The following is a 20,885-nucleotide window of genomic DNA, read 5'->3' as shown; positions in this document are numbered from 1 at the left end:
CTTCAAAGAATCCTCTATAACAATTTCTCATCGCAAATCACACCGATTTTTATATTTTCTAGTAGCGTTTGCAACGTTAGAATTTCTGTGAAATTCATGGCAATTTGTCAAATGACCGTTCCCAAGGGCGTGAAATTAGGATACAAAGGATCCGAGCAGCAGAAGCAGCGAGGAGTGTCTCGGATAAGCTTACGGGTCACGAAATTCCAACGACTAATTCTGCCTACCTTTCACGGGGGCGTCTTCGTTGTCTCTCAACGCCACTTTTAGCAGCGTACAAACAATCTTGGCGCAAAATTACCCCTTGCCATCTTCGCTACAGTACCGCCGCCATGGTTATTTGTCGAGGAGCATCGAAAGGGTGAGCTCGCTGTTGCGGAAAATGAAAGTCATCTTCTGTGAAAGAGTTCCTCGCAAATGCTCGCGCGCGTCGTATTTTGGGCCCATGACGAGCTTAATAAGGGACCATGCTTAATTTAGTTGACGCGTTCGCTGTTGCTTCTCTCTCTCTCTCTCCCTCTCAAGATTTTTCACTCGATATTTCATCCATCTTCGTTCCCTTTATTCTAAACTGATGCTTTGGATTTATAGATACGTTAAAATATCGTGTATCAAGATGCACCAACAAAATATTACAAAATGAGCTTTAATAGACACTGAGATTAATTGTGTATATTTTGTTTAAATTACGTTATAAAATTAAAGTACGAGCGAAAACGACGATACTCGTAAAGCTGTTCCATCAGCCCCATCTCATTAACTTACAGGCTCACAAGGCGTTTAAAATTCACGGTGTTCGTGTCGGGGTATCGTCACCCTTGGTACTCGTGACGTCCCCGAGGAAGAAATAATTTAACGTTCGATACCGAGTGCAACGAATTTCGACTTCACAGCGATGGTAGAGGGTCTAACGAAGTATTTTATAGCTACAGCGGCGACAGGGGCGTTAATTAATACGGTAATGAAGAAGGTGCGACTCTTTGAGCTTGTGAAATCCGTATAAACACCCGCTACTTCTACTAGGCAGTTTGCCTTCCGATGAAAATCGCATCCCTCGTCGATCGATGGAAAGCGATGCAATTTTAAGTCAATTGCAGGGACGTTAAATAAAGTTAGAGTCTCGAGGTCGCGCGAAAACTTGTCGATTGGCATTAAAATTTCGTCAAATTTAAATTTCATAAGATTGATGAAGCAAGTATGTCGATAATAAATCAATTTTAGAAAAAAGTAATTAATTTGCCATTTCAACTAAATGTTCCGAGAAGACCTTCATCGATCTCTAGAAAATCGTTAATTCCCCTGTAATAAATGCGGAACAGTTGAACTCGCAACAGCGAGTTTCATTGCGAAGCCATCGAAATTGCAGTAAAATTAATCGAGTTCGCATGCGAGTAAAGAAGCCCGCTTGGTTTGTGAAGTTACGACGCGAGGTAACAGTAAAATCAGAGCATCAGAAATTTGGTCGCGATCCTGGCGGGAATTTAACGCAGTTGTAGTAAAATGCCAGGTGAGTATCGACGCTCGAAATGTCTCTCTTAACGTCAACGTGCGTTCTCTATCTTTGTGACGTATAATATTCAGGACATGGATCCGGACGAATTAAATCGCGGAGTTTGTAGAATTGCGAGATTCGATGGTCTTCGTGCACGAGTACCTGCGCGATAAAGGTGCGTATGACTTATTATACTGTTCTGGGAATTAGGGGATCGACACGCGTTTCCTCTTGGCAGAAATCATTTCTTGGAAACTCTCGCGTGCTAGAAACGTATCTCAATCGTGTTTCCTGCGAACATGTGATATGTGGTTGGTACTAACTGAGCTTCCTCAGGGGTCAAATGGCACACTGATATAGGCGTGCATCGTGCTGCTCGAGCTATTTTAAGGTGTTTGTATTCATGCCACGGTTCATCGGCTACGATTCACCAAGCTCATAACACGGTTCATTGGTCACCGATAGAAGTTTATGATTGTTCGTTGTCAGTTCCTTTTTAACATTGAAAATCTTTTCATTTTCCAACAGCCGAAATTCGTGTCCCGTTATATCGTGAAAAATGCTGCGAGGCTATGAAATGGGTGGTTAGTAACAGAATAAGTATGTCCCGTTACTATTAGGTCGTCCACACACGAAGCTACACGAGAGAAACATAATTGGTTGGTGACTGAAATCACAAACTAGCCTGGGTTAGCTCCAAGTTAATGTCATTTCACTGATATTGCGAATCACACCACAATTTCCAAATAAGCAAAAATCAGACGGTCAGGTATCGAATAAAAATGAATAAATCGAGACAAGGCATACGAGTATTCGCGGAAGGTAAAATTCCGAGATGCACTTGTCGACATAAGTTATTCATAACGAATGCATTACGGGGGAATTTGGCTTTGATCCGAACTGGACTTGGGATTATGCAGATCTCTCTAACGCACACGCTGAAACGCCATAGAAACCAAAGCTAAACTGCATTAGACGTATGGAATAATACAGTGGAATACTAGCTATCAGAAATTCGGGACCAGGTTAGAAAGCCCTCCCGTTTCGACGGGAAGTCATAAGTTTCGGTTTTCGGTCTGACCACGCGTGTACACCTGCTTCCTGTTTAAATTTTCCTTTTCATCTCGATGCTCCGCTGGCTACAAATTTAACGTTTATTGTTTCCATGCGAATATACAGGTTCATTCTAAACCAGAACATCTGAGTAGCTTCCTCAGCCATCAAGTTACGACCGGTATAATTTTAAGCGACAACCTGTCAGACAGAGAAAGTCTTTTTTGAAAGTCATCATTTACAGAATTTTTGAATTACAAGTTGTTTATTTATGCACATATAAATTGTAACGTTTCGATAGGAACGTTACTTGTTGATACGATGTTTTTGCGTAAACAGGGACCGTGTGGTTTGGTTTTGAATTTCAATTGTTCTTGTCCGAGCGATTGGCTGACCAGGTATGTACGTATACTACTGACGCACGCCGCTTCCACGCTTGTATCATTAATTGCATAGTCAATAATTTGAGTAATAACAGTGGGAATATAATGTCTATTGTCGTCTGCATAGACGAACTGTTTATGATCGATCATTGTCACGTTGTTTCACCTATGATTTTTCTTTACCATTCGAAACAATATGAACATTATTTTAACGATTCTAAACGATGACAAATTTCGTGTGGCTATTATCAATGAAAAAAATTATTAAAAATAAACAACAAAAATTTTGCTTATTAGTCTAACACGTTTACTACTCTGTATAAAAACATCGACGTTCCACAATTATATGTTATGCGAAATGAACATTCTTTAGGAACCCCCTTGATAGAGTAAACAAAGACTTTATAATAATTTGCAAAAATATATTTCACCAGCCAGCTGAAATATTGAAACTTCGTTTAACTTGTACACGGTCTGGCAGAATTTTTATTTCATTAACGCACGAATTACATGACCACCCGGGACGAGCGCAGGGTTTTTCCATTTCCTTCTAAAACTCCATTTTTATACCGTTCCGTTATTCATCAAACGACAGCAACCGGATGTTACGCGTTGCCCAATATAACCCGAAACAAACATTTAACGGAGCTTTCGCGCAAAATCCGCCCTCTTATTTATTTTTTATTTTCGCAAAAACCATTTTTCTGTCTTTCTGTTTAGTTAAATAACCTCCGCGCTTCCCTCGATTCTGTATTTTCTTTCCTGCAAAATGGCTCACAGAAAAAATCAGACATATTCGGCGAGGGTGAATATATTACACGCTATTTGATGTCATGGTAAATGGAGGGTTCGATGGAACAGTGAGATCAATTTTTGCAGCAATGCTTAGGGTGTTTTATACAAAATAATAATGAGTTTGAAAAGTAAAAGCATTAACAGTTGTATTAATAAAGCTCGATATGGATTTATCCATGTTTCTCGTCAAAGGACTGGACCAAGAGCTGCCACAATCTAAACTGTAATAATTTCACACTCGAATCAATGAAATAACCAACTGCAACTGAAGCTATACATTTTGTATTACATATTCGAGGAAACAAACCCGTCGATTTGGATTAGTTAAGTTGGCGTTACCTCCTTCAGGAGCATAATCAACGCCCACAGTATTATACGCTCGTGGATCGGATATTTTTGCAATTCTTGCCGATCGCTGGGAGCGAAACAGAACAGATAGCAACGTTTAAGCACCGAGGAAAATTCAATTTAGAAAAGCGATCCGGTTTCGCGTATCTCGGCTTCAGTTTACCAGACCCGAAGGGATCATGCTGCTGTTATGGATACTGCGGATTCGACGTGAACTCCATATCACGTTGCCAATAGAAACCAGAAACCGTATCAACCTTCGGGGCTTATACAACACATCGCTTTGCCATAACAGCAGCCAGTTTATTTCCAGATGTCGGCTCTTTAATGCAGGACGACCCGATTCCTCCTCCGCGAACCCTAATCGCGCGTTTCCCTTGGCGTGGGATGCTCGCGACTTTGAACAAGAAACGCGATTCAGAACCTTTTCAAAGAGACCTGTTGGGACTCAACAGGATGGCTAAATAACTTGTAAAGTTTTGTCTTAGTCATAGGGACGCACAGAGGTGTCTTTGAGGACTCTACATATAGGAATAAGAAGAGTTTCGTCTCGGACCTGAACTCGCTAGGAAACCTATACAGTCTTTAAGGTCGTGCCTTGGAAGCCAATACACTCGGAGATCAGTTGGAGAGTAGGAAAATTACCGACCTCGATTCTATATAAACTTTTTAATTAAAATTTGTGTATGTTAGCGACATTATATGTTGATGTTGATTCAACGTCGAACCCAATAAATTTAATTTCGTGAGATTTACGTAAGAATACGTCACTGTTCAAACAATACTGTATTATGCAGCCAGTCTTTTATGCCAGTGAGGAGGAGGGAGCGGGTATTGTTAATCGAAGACGGGAATTCCTGACAAAGGATGAATACCCCGAGCGGGGAATACAAAAAGCGAATAAGTAAATATCTCCGGGTTTACGTGACTCCATCCCACCCTCCCTCCCTTTGGTTTTTCTTCTCCTATTAAATACAAGTTCGACGAAGCGTTGTTAACTTTCGTTCGAGGCACCAATTATGAGTGAAAACTGATAGTGTGTTTTCGAATATACGATTTCCCGCGAGAGGATAAATGGAAGGAAAACGGGTCACCAGTGCTGATCAAAGCGAAGAATATAACAATTATTACCGATAATAAAAGAAACTGCCGTAAACGTTAGACGAGTATTACTTTACGAATTTTTGTATTTTTACATCGACACATAGTCGAAAGCAGCGGATGCACGACAAGAGACACAACTTGAAAATGAAAATCTATTTTTGCAAACGCGGATATCCCTTGAAATTTGTTTTTCAGCAACGATGAAAAAGGTGTTGATACTATGCAACACAAATGTTGTAGCTTATCAAACACGAGCTATCAGAGTAAAGAGCGAATTTATTGGAAATTCAGGATTCGGAATATCAAAACGAAAATTACTGGTCGATATGAAATCCACGAATAAACAAATGGGTTTCAAACTACTGCAAATAGGAAAAATGTAAATGTTAGCCGGGACATAATGAAGGATTGAATTTATCCGAAAAGCTAGACTTGTAATATTGTAACATGACAATTAATTAAATGCAATTGAACATATTAGAAGTAGCACTCGATGAGTGAGTAAACATTGTCTGCTAATCGATCGAAACAATGATATATTTTTAGAGAGAAGAACTGCGAAACCAAATCTTGTATGACTTCAGTTTTTACGTCGAACGTTTAAATTTCACGAACAGACGCGTCGATTTTTCCTATACGCATGTTTTTATTATTCCAGTGGTTGTATTTTTTAGCTACCATTTAATTGGCTTCGTTGTTAAGAGAGGATATCATGTGGCGAACCATTTTTTTCAAAGGTTGCCTACCGTAACGGCCGGAATTTGACGATTTTCAACGTAAAAGCTGGCTTTTCTGTACCGGAATATTTATACTACCTTTTTATTGTTGTCGAAACTAAGCAATTGTCGGGGTGCGCGAAATATCAAACTTTCCGAGGGATTGTTCAATTTAAACAAAATTTTTCAGCCTTTATATGTTCATGTTTCAGATTTCTTTGTTTCAACCGTAGCCTCGAGAATCTTTCATACGCATACTATATTTCCAAATTCCATCTTAGGTTCGAGGATACCAGAGTCCTCGAAGGTTTCTACTTACTGTACTTGTACATTCATGCATGTATATTATGCATATGGCCGGCTAGATCACATCAGAGTCCTGTGTGGCGTTGCAAACATTAAGAGGAGCTGGCCAGTCTTCATGAAAGATTCAGACTGAGCCCGAAAAGCGCATACGCGAATCTTACCCGTGACCGCGGCACATGCAAAACAGCCTGGTACCTCCGGTTTCCTCCGACTGCTAATTAACCGCTTAATTATATTTCGGCCAAGGGAACGTTTGTCGAGTGCCTTTGTGCAGTTTCGTTAAAACTCGGATCCGTTATTTTTGTTTCAACCGAAAATAGTTAATTAATGTGGAAGAAATTAGCAGCCCGACGTAGAATTGAGCGATAAATGGTCTCCAATTACTGTTAAATAATGATATCTTCGGATGGGTGTTGTTTGAATTATTATTTTTTCGATTCAAAGCTTTCGCGTGTATAATTCCTTGAGGTTTCGCAAACGTTGCAGTCTGCATCGTCAGGGCTAGGTAGATCCTTGCTTCGCAAATCAGTAAAGTGAATCTCAGGAATCGGGTAACGTACTAAATTACCGGTTGGGTTTACAACGTTGGCTGGTCATTGTCCCTATAAAGCACGATCACCGTCGGCGTCATCGCTATCATCTTCTTCGAAGGCATCGCGAGGCGTCACCGTCGTGTCTGATGCGCTAATGACTATTGTTGTGTATCGAGGGGGTAGATCATCCCTTGGCACGGACGTGATCCCAATAGCCCAACCTAAGCTGACCTAAATTATCTGGCCATACACAGGTCTGCACGGTTGTTCGAAGGTGGACGTATGTCCGTTAAGCTTCTCCTGTTTCCTCCCAGTTCCCTCGATGGTCTGTTTCATTTGCTGGGAAGAGGAGATCGGCTTTCGACGATCGATGAGCAAACTGAACGCATCGGTAGCTCGCCTTTAACGAACATCAAATTCACACATTTTGCCAAATCACATGGTTCGGCAAGCATCGCCAACAGTGCTACACCTAGTTAGAAGTACTTTTCCCTGGAGTAAGGTTCGATGTCAACATTGATCTGGAAACGGTAATCGTATCCATGTGGGTTAATCCTTTATCGTTCTCTCTCTTTCCTACTTATCGCACACGGCGCGGCCAGCTCGGGTGACGCGAGAATAGCAGGTGAACCGAGTCCAGCATCAAACGGTTAATTAACGATTCAAGGAGATTAATCATGGCTCTCGAGGACTCGAACGTCGACTCGACACACTGTTCCAAGTGAAGGACCGGCGCAGGACCAAACAGTGCTAGAGGGGGTACCAAGGTGGGGGTACAAAGATAAACAATGGGGATGGATAATGCGAGCCGAGTACCGAGCAATGGTAACGTGTGGCGCGCAAAGGGACGAAAACTCGAGCGCATCAGGCGTCCAGTAATCAGAGAGAACCTACCGCTTTGTCACGACGTATGCGAACGGCCATACGCAGGCTCGTTGCCGAATATAACGGCACACCACCCGTAGAATACCGACGGAATATGCCGGAATGGAACCTGATGAACCGTGACGACACACGCGAACCATTTTCACGGTTTTCACACACGGGATTCGATTTCTGTTTGGAAATTAACGGAGGCCGCAGCAATTCGACAGACTTAAATTTTCTACGATCGAGTTGAGAAAAGATTAAAATTCTTAACAAAGAAATAACCAATTCGTAGATGCAACGATCTCTAACGGAGAATGCTTGTGGTATAGTTGAGAGCTTCGCAGCTTCCATTAAAAAACGAAGAAGCGACTTAAGAATAATCTAAAAGTATGTCAGAAATGCGATGTCTGTAAAAAAGAGGAGTTGGAGGGATGGAGATCGAACCAACGGAAGACGGTGAATCGTATTTAAATTTCAGATACCCCTTGAGAAACGACCGTGGCCGGATATAATCGGATATCCGGACGTTCTCGGGAAAGCTGGGTATTACGTTTGCTGTACGCGGATATCGATTTACTGGGGTAACCAAATGGAAAGCAACTAGAAATAAACTGTATTCTCTTCAAACATTTTACGTTGGGATATCTCAAGTTCATCCCTTTGCATCGAGCTCAACGATTCGAGAATCGATGAGGAGAGGTCTCCTTTTTCTTTCAACGTTTCTCTATTCCTGCTTGGACATTTGTCGAAACGCATGGAAATCTTGTTGAGGAGGAGTTTCAGGGAATCAAGGTTGATAGTGTTTAGGCGTTAATTAGATCTTAACTGTTGACGTCTCAGACTAACAGGGTGCACAGTCCTCTGTCAATATTTCTATAACCGTTAATTTACATCATCGTCTTCAAGAAATTGGTAATCAATTAAAAAAAAGGATTAAATAAAAATATCTACTTACGTGAATCGAAGAGGGTTGAAGGCAGACGAAAGTGACTTTTTTCGAGATGCAGGTTCTACAATGCAGGATCTCTCAATGTTTACGAGGTGGTTCGGCGTTAGTGAAGAGTGAGATGCAGAATTTAGACGCGAGTATAGTATAGGTAGGTGAAAACAAGAGAAATTTCTCCTTCTGTCTAAAAAAATTTAAGTCTGTCGATGTATAACCGATGTAAAGTCGATGTAAAAAAGTCGGTGTTGGAGTCGACCCAAGATCGATTGACCATTCAAGGCCGCAGGGTTTCCCCCTCCCTCTTCCTTCTAGCACTTGGCTACTCCCACCACTTTATTTGCAAACTGTTTTTCTTCTTTCTGTTTTTTAAACACAGGTAGTATATGGTATATAATATTTTTCTGAAGCTTCAAACAACGTCGATTGCTAGGGCATCGAGGAGGCGATCGAATAGAACTGTGATTGGAGCAATGAATGGTAGGTGGAGGGGGAGAATAAAACAGACGAAAACAGTGGGAACAGACAGAGAAAAATAGAACAGAGTGAGACAGAACTATAGTTTAACTAACAAAAGAAAATGTGTAAGTGTATGGAAAATCGTACTACCTTTTGCCTGCTGTGCAGAGTATCTCTGTAAAGTAAAAGAGAAAAGAGAAGAGTTAGAAGAAACGTACACATAAATATGATAGATATAAGGTGAGAAGCAAGTGAAAAGTGGGTCGAAAATGATTGTCGAATGGGAAAGATGGTTATCGCGTTCTGTGCAGTGTCATCTACGAACATAACGTTGGTCACAAATGCAAAAGGGAAAAGAAATAAAGAGGTAAACATACAAAGCGGATTAGAGAGGCGTAAATAAACAGTATTAAGAAGTGATCAAAATGTGATGGATAAATGTGGTTTCGTTGCGCCTAGCTCCTGTCCTTTTGATAGAAGTTTGCCCTATCTCTGTCCACGAAGACCAACTGAACTTCTTCAACTGAACATAAGACAAAATAAATACATTTCTGCTAAATATAAAGTTCCATGCGCATTCACCTTCCAGACCAGATGCATAAATACATAAATCTAGGCCAGCTTTTACGCAACGTTACTGATTCTTTGTATCTTCATCCTTACCTGAAATGGACGGCTCTGAAGTTGGTCTTAAATAAAAATTACTATTCATTTAGAGTACAATATACGACCCCACCCTGGCATCTGCATCGATGCAGGTCCAATTTCGGCGTTGGACATTCGTTTGTAAAATGCTTTGTACCCCTTCAGGGTATAAAATTTGTATAAACAATATTATTCTCATCGCCACGACGAAATCAATACGAGAAGAGAATTTGTTATTGGTGCAAACGACAGTGGCGCACAATTAATTCTTGGAATCGGCTACACTGTATTTAATTAATCCAAATAATTTATCTCATTACGGCTGTTGAAAAGGTTTCCTGCTTCTCTATAGAATTAATGGCTAGCATTCATGCATCATTTCCAACAGTAAAATTAAATACATTTTTATTCGGATGATGTATCAAGTAATACGCTTTGATACCGGTTCGTTGCGAGATCTTCGATTCTCCATGTCCTTGGTTCTATTACGTTTGAAAAATCGCCGAAGAAAATGTGAAAAGCTAATTTCAAACTTCTTTCTTTCAAGATGCTTTCTTTTCTACATTGTTGTAGAACTATGTCTGACAAAATTACAGTATACTAATTAAACGGTGTTCAAGCAGGGAGTTGAAGTGTTAATTGCGGTATCACGAGGGTGTCAAAAGCAATCGAGAACAAAAGGCAAATCGATAACGAGAGGAACACCCGACGAGCTGAAACGCACATCAAACAAACGTGAAGACACAAGGGATTTTATTCCCACCCCAGCACTGAATATTTCATTATTCACCCGCGACCGTAAGCCAAGAACGAAGCTAGTTTTCCACTTTGCTTTCTTTTAATTGAATCGGTTGCGTTCGCTGGCTGCAACAACGGTTGGTGTTTCGGTAAACGATGCGGCCGACGCGCGTTGATTGGAACGAACATACTCTATGTTCTTTTTTTTTGCGGCCCGACCGTACAATAACGCACCGTTGGAACGATTTCAATTTCGAGAGAACGAAGCCCACAGGAATGCGAAGCTCTGCAGAATTGTTTATTGCTTCAGACAAATTCTTTTCAATTTTCTTTTTAAGACGAGTTCATTCCTTACCAGATGTCTCAATTTCCAAATAATCGCTTTTCAAATATATAATTGTAATATATATTAAGCCAACGAAGTTGAACAAAGAAGAATTAAATCCCAAGCACTTCTAGCGGTTAGGTTTTTCGACGTGACATAGGCGATGCAATCCCATTTTGCCCCCAGTCTTAGCCGTCGTAAAGGTCGTGGTTGCCTTCCAAAGCTATCCCTCGCGAATATAGTGTCATTCCCTCTGTTAGTAACCGCCTCACGATGACGTTTCACATGCGAGCGAATGTATATATGTGGCAAACATGACGTAGGATTGGAAATTCGAAGTAGCTACTGCGGTCGGGCTGCGTTTGACATATCTATATCGACTTGCGATCGCATTGTCTCTCCTTTCGTCGAGACATTTTTCTCTAGCTACAGCGTTCCGTGCTTCCCTTCCGTTATTCTATCCGCCATTCTTTGCATCAATCTGGAAGTCAATATCCTGTTCCTTACTCTGCACTCTTTATTTGTACTGTTACGTTCCGTTTCGGTTACACATTACAAAGATAGGACTGTCACGGCTCTATTTAAATAATTCTTTGCGAATAACTCAACGGTGGACCAACTAACGTGTGAAATTTTGTAAAACATCAGAGAGGCATTAGTCGTTGGTGCTGCACCGCGACTGTAGAAGACGATTCGACATCAGACAAGGAAAGACTACGTGTTTGTGCACCCCTTCATTTGCGTTCGACGACGGAAAAGTTTCTAGTCCGACTCATTAACGACCGCAATGTTCGAAGCACTCTTCGCAGCTGTTGTTTAGAACAAAAACCCGATGCCCCAAAAAAGTGATTCGTTTCGAACTACGAAGTTGATGCTGTAGGAACTCATTTGCACACTAGTGATTTATCTTTTTATTTCCATTACCCTTTTCATTAGACCTTGGAAAAAGTTTCTTGCAGCCCCTTCCGTTTACCAGTAAAATTGCGATCAAAATATCTGTCGTGTCATATCACCATTCGAAGAGATAGGTGGCCTGGTGGATCATTTAATCTTGATGCACTATATAGCACAACGAATTTTACCTGTAAAGACTCGAAGATTCCATAGAGAGAAATGAAACAGAACACCTCTCGCTTTAGAGGCATCATTAGCATGCAAATCCGATGACACTGTGGCGCGCCACAGTGACATCAGTGTGGTATTCCGTTTGATCTTTGCACGCAAATGTTTACGGACCCATTAGAACTCGGATTGTCTCCTGCTAGACCGCTTTCCCGTCTATGATCATCCAATTCGGGGCATCTCTGTATGGTAATCCGACGTACAAACAAAACCGCCTGCGGTCGATACGCAGTTCATGATTTGATCGGTTAAAATCATCAAATAACAATCATCGATCGGCTCGGTTGATTCGAGGACGTAGTAGCCAGGTGTGCCGGCCGCGTGCTGGAAATTAGGTCAATTAGTAATCACGGGGGATCGAAGCTGCGACGAAAATTGCGGACACCGGGGATCTCTGCTAAGATCCTCTTGGACTTTTCAACAGAACTATGTCTCTACGACTGTTGAAGAACTCTAAATAAATGTTCCATTATAAATACATATATACACGAACGAAGGTCCTAGGATCGAATCTCGTTCGTAAAAATTGTATTTTTTTTTTTTTATTAACTACATAAATAAACACATGACAGAGCGTGTCCTATCCCCACCACAGGGTCATCCCCGTTAGATAATTAACTGTAACTCTGTTTCCGACGTCAATGAGCCTAAACATTATCCGAACCTCGTTACGAAAGAACATTATCACACGAATATTCCATGAATAAGCACGCACAGGATTGTCAGAACGTAATGCGTAGCCAACCATGACAAAGGGATTTGTAATTATCATCTCGAGACAAGAGAATATTCGTTGCAAAAGTTTGGAAACATTGCGTTAATTCGCGATGAACCGTGGCGGTCATTTTTCTGTCAGATTCTCGTTAAAAGTTTAGAATTTGTTGGTCCCCGGCAGGGACAATAGATTGCCAGCGACGGCTGTTGACCGTCCTACCCCTTCCTTCCACTGGACCTAATTAACCCCCGCATAATGGAGCGTGAGAGGTGCATGTAAGTTAGGGAGGAGGGCGACTGCGGAGACGACCGGCTTTGATATTTAATCGCGTTTAACGCAAGCGTCGAGCAGCCAGGTTGATTTTAATTCTGTTTGTCCCGCGTAAGAGGGAATTTCCTGGGCCAGGGTTCCCCCACAGGAATTGCGCAAAGGATTACGGGATTATGGCATTACCACATGAATACTCGTATACGTCCAGTCCCTTCAAGCCTCCTCCTTTTTATGCCTTTTCGGCCTGTTCGACGCGGCCAGGCTTTCTTTTGATGGTTCATTTCCACCGATCAGAGCCTAATCGTTCCGTGGAGTCATTTCTCTATTCACTGCTAGGAACTACTATCTTTCCCTCAAGTTTCGGTGTCCAAGACAAAAGGTTTGCAGGCTAACCAATAAATCCACTAGGAGGCCTAAAATAAGAACGCACTACCATCCGCTTTCTTTCCTTTCCAAAATGATTTGCAATAACTCAAAAATTCGCTAGCCCGCTAGACAACTCGCGTTCAAGACGACTAGTGACTATTTTGCGTCTAACCGATCTCATTACTTTTCCTTCAGCCACGAATCGAGGACTCTCACGTCGGCCAAGAAAAGAAGGCGAGTTTGAGCCATGGGATTGCTTCTAGGCGGAAGCGAGGAGAATCCAGTGGTGCACTTTCCCATTAGTCGGTTTGATGAGAAATCAGCCGAAGGAAATCAAAATCGGACCAAGAAGACGCTGCAGCCCGGCGCATCGAACCGATTTGCGAGCGCTGTGCCCCCACCTTTTCGTTTCCGTCGCGATGAGCCACGGATTTGAACGTTTCCTGATTATTCGATTGCAGGAGGGTTCCAGTTTTCGGTGTTATTATGTTATTGGAATTGAACAGTTTCGTACACCCCAGTCGGATTAGTTTGGGTGGTCGACAGCGATTGTATCAAAATTTATTCTAAGGAATATTTTCTGTCTTCCTTTCATTAAAATCATTTTTTATTAGACACTCAGCATTTAAAATACTAAATTTCTTTCGTTTCCTCAGAAAAGTTCGATAGTAGAACAAAAATCGTCTACCATATCCTTAAAAAGTCTCCAAATGGCCTCGATTACGCGACTTTTATCAAGGAATCGCGATGTCCCACGATATCAGTCTATAATCAAAGTGAAAATCAGTCTCGTTTGATTGCACCGATCGAGGACGAAAAGTACCAGCTTCTAGAAGCTTCTAGAAGAGTTTCTAGATCATCTGACCAATGGTAACGCGGTGTAAAACAAGGTAATTACACGGTGCACGCCCCTTAGGGCCGCTGAATTAAAAACAAGGAGGGAACGAATGAGTATGCAAACGAGAGCAGCCTCGTTAGTGCGTCTCCGGCATTACTCGAGACGACGCCGACGGGGGGGCTCTGGCTAACATCGACTTTGTCATCGCACCTCGAAGACACTCATGGTTGGTTCGCGTTTAGGCGACTGCCAATGCACGGAGCAGCCACTGGACCGTCGAACAAGCCTCCTCGCCGGATAAGCGATTAAAATGCTAATTCTCTCTCTGCTCGTGTCACACCCACGCACAGACACTTCCCTAATTTTACACCAGTCTTTTTCCTCTTTGTTTTAAATACACTGGATAGATTACGAAGCCCCCTTTAACTCTGCCATAACATTTAACTAAATACAGGGAGTCTGCTCTGTACAAAATGTTTCAGAACAGCCTCATTCACAAGGAACAGTAAAATATTGTTATTTTAAGATTGAAAATCTTTTTATTTTCGAACAGCCGAAATTCATATCCCGTTGGTCGCGAAAAATCATTAAGTATGGTACAGCAGGTGGCGGTTCACGATCAGTTAATTAGTTTAGTTAGTTAGATTTTCGATCTCTCCAACTCTTGCGTGTGCGCCAAGTCTGTACACTTTTTTTTTTAATTTCATTACATGTGCGATCGATTGACTAACGTGTTTGCATTAAATTTTTTGTGAAAAACAAAATTAATCGTTCCTGTGTTAAATCACCTTCGTGTCAAATGCAACGAAATACGACCTAGCTTTTACATTGCACCAAAGAACATTCGTGGAAAGTTTCATAAACGTATCAGATCGAATTGAATTTGATTGTTGAGAGCGTATTAAATTCTCTCTTTGATGAGGAAATTAAAAATTAAAAACGCGTTCACCAAAGATATTCCATATCATCGTGGAGCCCACGAACCGCGATTAAACAAACTAACTTATAAGACAGGATTTTTAACGAAGGAAACTTGTTTGAAAAAATGGCAAATGCTGAAAGCTAAGAAAAAGCATCGGTAAGAATGCTGGATTCCTTTGTAATTCGGTTTATCCTTATCGTATTTCGTCGTTCTTTGCTCGAGGGTTTACTTTGTCCCAACATTTTTAATCCACGACGAATTGTTATGAAACGGTGTTATCGTTTCAGTGGACGTTGGAGTTCAGAGAGAAATGCCATGAGCGTGGACGAAACGCGCGCGCGCGCGCGGATGAAAAATAACATTTTAACCTGAAAGAAAAAGAGGGGCGGGATTAATATAATAATAATCGCATTCGGCGCCCTTTTATCGTCTGTTCGCGCAGAGCGGCAGAGTAACGAGTACAAGGTTGAAAAACGACGAGAAATGGAGACTGATTTGTTATTAACAAAGCGGTCAGTATGTTCTGAAATTTCGTACGCCAGTACAAACGGAATTGCGACAAATTTACATTTTTAATTGTGCGTTGCGTTCAAAGCGTTCACATTGCTGATTTATTTAATGCAGAACAAGGATGACGAAGTTTGTGGAATTTTAGTAATTTCGGTAGAATTTCAGAGGTCGCTTCATTGCAACATATTCCATATAAATTAGACGATACGATTCTTATTCGAAAACAAAGAGTATATTATTATTTATTAGTACGTTTCGCTTCAGTTTTAGCTAAACTCAATGAATGGGTTTATCTACATTTTGAGGATTACGCGTTTAGGGATTAGAAAGAAAACACGAAGCTTTATGGGTGACGCAACACAAGTCCTAAACGAGATTTTCACAAAGCAAAGCGAATTTTTTCCCCGTGCCGAGTGCAACGATTTATCGAGGCTTAAACAATGCCGCCTAGTTTTTCCTAACAAATGGCCTAGCAACTTCCAATCGCCAGGGCAATTATTACTCGTTATTCTGTCTCTAATCCAAATTCCGATAGTCCGCGAATCCGATTTGTGGTGGCGTTTGAACCAGTATTTGCACGTGATCGTGGTATACGAACGTGGCTTAAGTGGAATTTGAAATGATTCTTTTCTTCTTCAACGCTTTTTGAGTGGATTTATGCGTTGGACACACATTCCGCGCATCTAGTATCGACGATAACACTGTCGATGAGTATCGATAGATTTACCTTGTAAGTCATCGATATTGGCACTTTTTCTTGATAGGAAAATCTTCAAAAGACATCTGTGGCCTTTTCAGATAAAGTGGGGGCCCTGGAACTGTCAACAATGCATCGTCTACTATGCTTCTTAAAAATCTCCAAACCAATTAAGTTACTTGACTTTTATCAAGGAAGCAATGTACAAGGACTCTGCTTCGAATGAATCCTGTTCGATTGCAATATTTCGGGATTAAAGCTGCCAGCGGATCACTGGTCTCGAAGAATAGTTAGAAAACAACGTCCAGGTGGTAGTTGTTAGAAAGTTTTAATGGTACGGCGCAAGCAACCATTCAACATGAAATATGCAAAAGCGTAAGATTGCATTGGACACACAAAGCGGTACATAATCGGCGGCCTGCACATTGTTCCGGGCACAATGCAGACGTACACAGAGCGCGATACTGATAAAAGTCGTGAGCGAACAAGAACATCGCTGATGTAGTCTCATGAATTTTTCGGTCCGATTTACGTGACAAAGAAGCGAAAAATAACATTCCACGAGCAATGAAGTCGTCCTCGACGAGATCTGACTTCGTCAAGGAGCTCAAAAATTATGCGCGGAACCGACGCCATACTGCATAACAGATGGTGCTGCAAATTGTTTCCCCGATTCGACTCTTCCATTACGCGGGCGAATATTCGTACAAAAAAATTATGATAACCATAGAAATTTAAACAGAAAAAGGAATAAAAAAAAGAAATGTATCACATGATAATCAATTTAATATCTTTAGAAACAACAATTAAAAGTATAATATAGATTTATAGGCTGATATTGTATTTTATTTTTACTTCACTGTTACACAAAACAAATAAATTTAATTAAACAATTAATTAGATTGTGCGCACTTCGTTTTGCTTTTTCCATTTTTCACGGTACGCTCAGGACCCAATCTTCCATACATTTGAACAATCAACAGGTACGCCAGAAGCAAGTGATCCATTATTATCCGATCGGTAAACGTAAAAAATAACCACACGATAAATACTGTATACATTAAAATATATTACCGCTTGCATAAATAAAACGAGAGATTACCGAAGCGTAAAAAGGGAGTTGGGACTGGAAGAATCAGAATTAAAGTTAACCGATGCGTGCAATCCCATTTATGAAAACATTTCGCAAGAATGAACAACACAGTTATGTTTTTTTAAATAATTCACAACTCTGTTCTTCGCGTGCTTTCCTCATATATGTAAAGGGGTTTTGTTTTAAATTTACATGAAATTATAATACGTATTTCAAACAGACATTAATTGCTGCAATAATCGACATTTTATTGTATGGTAGAAAGAAAAGTCATTAAAATATTGGTTATTGCATTTGAAGGTAGAGCACGAAAAAGCAGAGAGATGAAAAATGTTACCGAAATCCTGATGGTACTGAACAAAAATTGTTGTTCCAGATTTTGTTGAAACACTGAAATTTGCTTCCTTTTAAAGAATAATATAAAAATAAAAATTCTACCCTTTAGTCCAAGCCACCTACTTGAATGAAATAATAAAAAAATATAGCATACTAATTTTAAGGCATTCTCTAATTAAATTGAAGAAATCGAAAGGCATAAGATGTGTTAGAAAGCATGTATACGTAACATTATCGAGCAGAAAGAAGGAAGAAAAAAGAAATACAGAGAAATAAATTGTGGGATCAGCCCCCATTGCCAAGAAATTCGCCCTCGGATCCTCGGTTAGACCGGCTCCCAAAAGAAGGAAATATAAGAAAAATTCAATACCTGCCAGCCCGTATTTTGTGCAAACACGACCTTCTGCCTCCCTAGCAACCCTCTGAATTCACCCCAACCCCCGAACTTAGCCACTCACCGAGCAAAGAATCAGACACCAATGTGCACGCCGACCGATCGGCAGATTTATTATTTGCGGACGATTTGTCATTTGCGCGTCGCCTTCGAGTGGTCGTTTGTGTGCCTTCAGGATCGAGATATCGACGCAGCGTCTATTCGAGGTATTCCTTTCACCCTCGAAACTAGAAACCCTCTCGCGAGGAGGCGAACAATTTTTAGGGATGCATCCTTAACCTCTGAAGTAGACATAAACGATTTGGTACACGATTTTACAAGAAACATGAAGACGAAAAAGGTTTAGCTGAAGATTTTTAGTGTAGAGAGGCGGAAAAATATCTCGTAATTGTTTAGGAATTAGATTAGTTAGACTAGGTTAATCTACATTTAAGAAGAAGAAGAAGTTTACTCCAGAAAATGCAAGAATAATGCGTTTTTCGCAGGCGAGAATTTAGACTGGATTAGGTTTCGGTTAGATTGGGTTAACGTGACCTCCTGGGCAACCCGAGACCAAACGTGAATAGTCTGTAGCTGAGGCTATTGGCTGTAACGGGATTTCGCGTCTGAGCAAATGACCGAACCGGCCGGAGCGGAATTTTATTAACGACCGCAGCGTGCCACTGGTTCATGTTTGATGGCTTCCTGACATCGATGCCGGCCACCACTAACTAAAATTGACACACGGTGTCCCATGACGCGTACCCATGGCCGGTCGCGAGACAACTCGTTCTGTCCATCTGACTCTATTAATCCTATTGTCCGTCCTCCTCTTCGTTCGCTCTCCTGCAGCCATCAAGGTTTCACGTGCAGCGTGATTTGTCGCTACGGTTTGACTTCCTTCGAGAAGACACTGAGTAAATTATGAACTGGTCCACGGTATGGACAGACGGGTCGTTTGTGGGTCTCGCGGAGTTTGGAGATCTTGCAGGGGATACATTAAGTTCGCCAAATTGAGAAATCAAACTAGCATTGCCATATAAAACTAGAGAAACTAGAAGCTACAAGGCTCTACTCTTCATTGCAATACTTTTCTCGTTAATTGTTAAGGAGATAAACTTACATCCAACTATTTCATCCTGTAATATCACAAATGCTTATAATTTTCAACTTAAATATTAAACAATGATCATCTTTCCTCTTTGACGTTAATATAAAGTGACAAGGAAATTGCCTGAATGCTCCCAGTTACAGTGATCAAAAAACACCGATAAGGGCTACTCTGAAGCGGAGTTTCGCACAGGTATCGATAATGAAACGATATGGGTTGCTTCGATATGCGGGTTGTAGACATTCCAAGGGAAATTGTGTACAACCTCCCTACCGATGCGTGAAGTTTGATCTGGTGTTCATGTGTGCTATATAAAAGATTCGAGCTGCGCTCAAACAACGCTGCGAGCACACTTTGCGTGGTAGAATGGCTCGCACGCTATCACGATTCGAATATCAGTAACCGGTACAGCGACTCGCTATACCCAGAGCGATGAATTTAGTAGACAAATGGTAGGACGGTAATTTTAACAATACCTGCAAAGGTAGAAAATGAAGGACAGAATAATATAAATACGTTGGACGGAAAGAGTTTTAATTCATCGTGTCTTCTCGTTTGTTTTATCGTGAGATAACCGTACATTAAAAACAAGAATTGCATTTTGAAAACAAATTACATTTTGAGTAATCCGTTTGTACATTATTGTACTATACTTTGTTCTTGAAACATGTATACACTGCAATGGTTCAACGTTAGTTATAAGAACTGTGTGCGCCATCGATACGAACCAATGTATTAATCATTAAGCCAGCAACGTGTACAAATTGCCATCGTATGAACGAACAAAACACCTAATCTGTTCTGCTCTCTACTCACCGGTTGAATTATTAGGCAAAGTAGATGCTTAGAAATTCGTAGCGTCCTTTCGCGGCTTACTGGCACGGTGCCATGGCCTATCAAGCTAAGACATGGTCATTAAATCATAAATATAATTCTACCGTATAACCAACTTGAAGAGCAAGAAGTACTATAACAACAGACGAGCGAATTACCAAAGAGAATACAACAGAGAGTAACGAACAAATACGACGCTTATATTAACATACTTTTGAAGTGACTGGTAACAAACAAAATAATATATTAATTTCAATGCTTGTACTATAAAATCGTTCTTTAGTTGTAATTAAAACATGTATCCAAATCTTGAAAAAAATTCTTCAATTTTGGCTATGCTAACTCCTTAAGGTCTGATGACCACTGAACAGTGTTCTTCCACTTCTGGTTAGTTCAATTAGGAGAGGGACGATCATAATATCCAGTCTTCTCTTCATTTCTCGATGCACTCAGGCGGATGTACTGGCATCTTTTCTGTTTAACCCTAAGCTCTTGCATCGCACAGAAGATTGTAAATAAAATCCAAGTTTGGAAAACCACTCTCTCGAATTGGGAGCGACTCGCCGCAGAAATGAAGGCGCTCGGATTTCATTGCAGCTCGAAAACAAATAACGTTACTCTGGGCGGAACACTAACAATCGAATCGTTTTAAAACGCGCGGATGGTGGTCGAATAGTTCCCCAGCAATTTTCCACTCCCGTATTTGCCGAGCAATTCGCGCGTGTCCACGTAACGGATGCCACTCGTAGCTTACAACCGGGCAGGGAATCATCGAAATGATTCGATTACCGAGTCTAGATACTATCGAAAGCTTTTACAACGACAATTCAACGCGAGGGAAAAAGTCGATAACTATCCTGGGACCCGTTTTACAGCTGGAAATCTCAAATAAACAGGGTGTATTAGCTCGTTTGTTCACGCAGCTGAACTTTTTCAACGACTGACACCATAATCGGCCCGCGATTCGTGTGAACCCGCCGTTACACGA

General features: G+C 41.0%; 1 protein-coding gene and 1 long non-coding RNA gene across 2 annotated transcripts in view; one reads left to right on the top strand and one right to left on the bottom strand.

Annotated features, from left to right (window-relative positions):
* The window catches only part of LOC128878620 (polypyrimidine tract-binding protein 2), a 262,210-nt gene that overhangs the window by 236,380 nt on the left and 4,945 nt on the right, over window positions 1–20,885 (bottom strand). The window lies entirely within an intron of this gene.
* On the top strand, window positions 1,529–13,798 carry LOC128878625 (uncharacterized). Its single transcript, XR_008457454.1, has 2 exons — window positions 1,529–1,667; window positions 13,379–13,798. It is a non-coding gene; the product is annotated as an uncharacterized LOC128878625 (long non-coding RNA).

This window comes from Hylaeus volcanicus, chromosome 6, assembly GCF_026283585.1.
Source record: "Hylaeus volcanicus isolate JK05 chromosome 6, UHH_iyHylVolc1.0_haploid, whole genome shotgun sequence".
In the NCBI taxonomy this organism is placed as follows: domain Eukaryota; kingdom Metazoa; phylum Arthropoda; class Insecta; order Hymenoptera; family Colletidae; genus Hylaeus; species Hylaeus volcanicus.
This window is presented reverse-complemented; position numbering and strand designations above follow the sequence as displayed.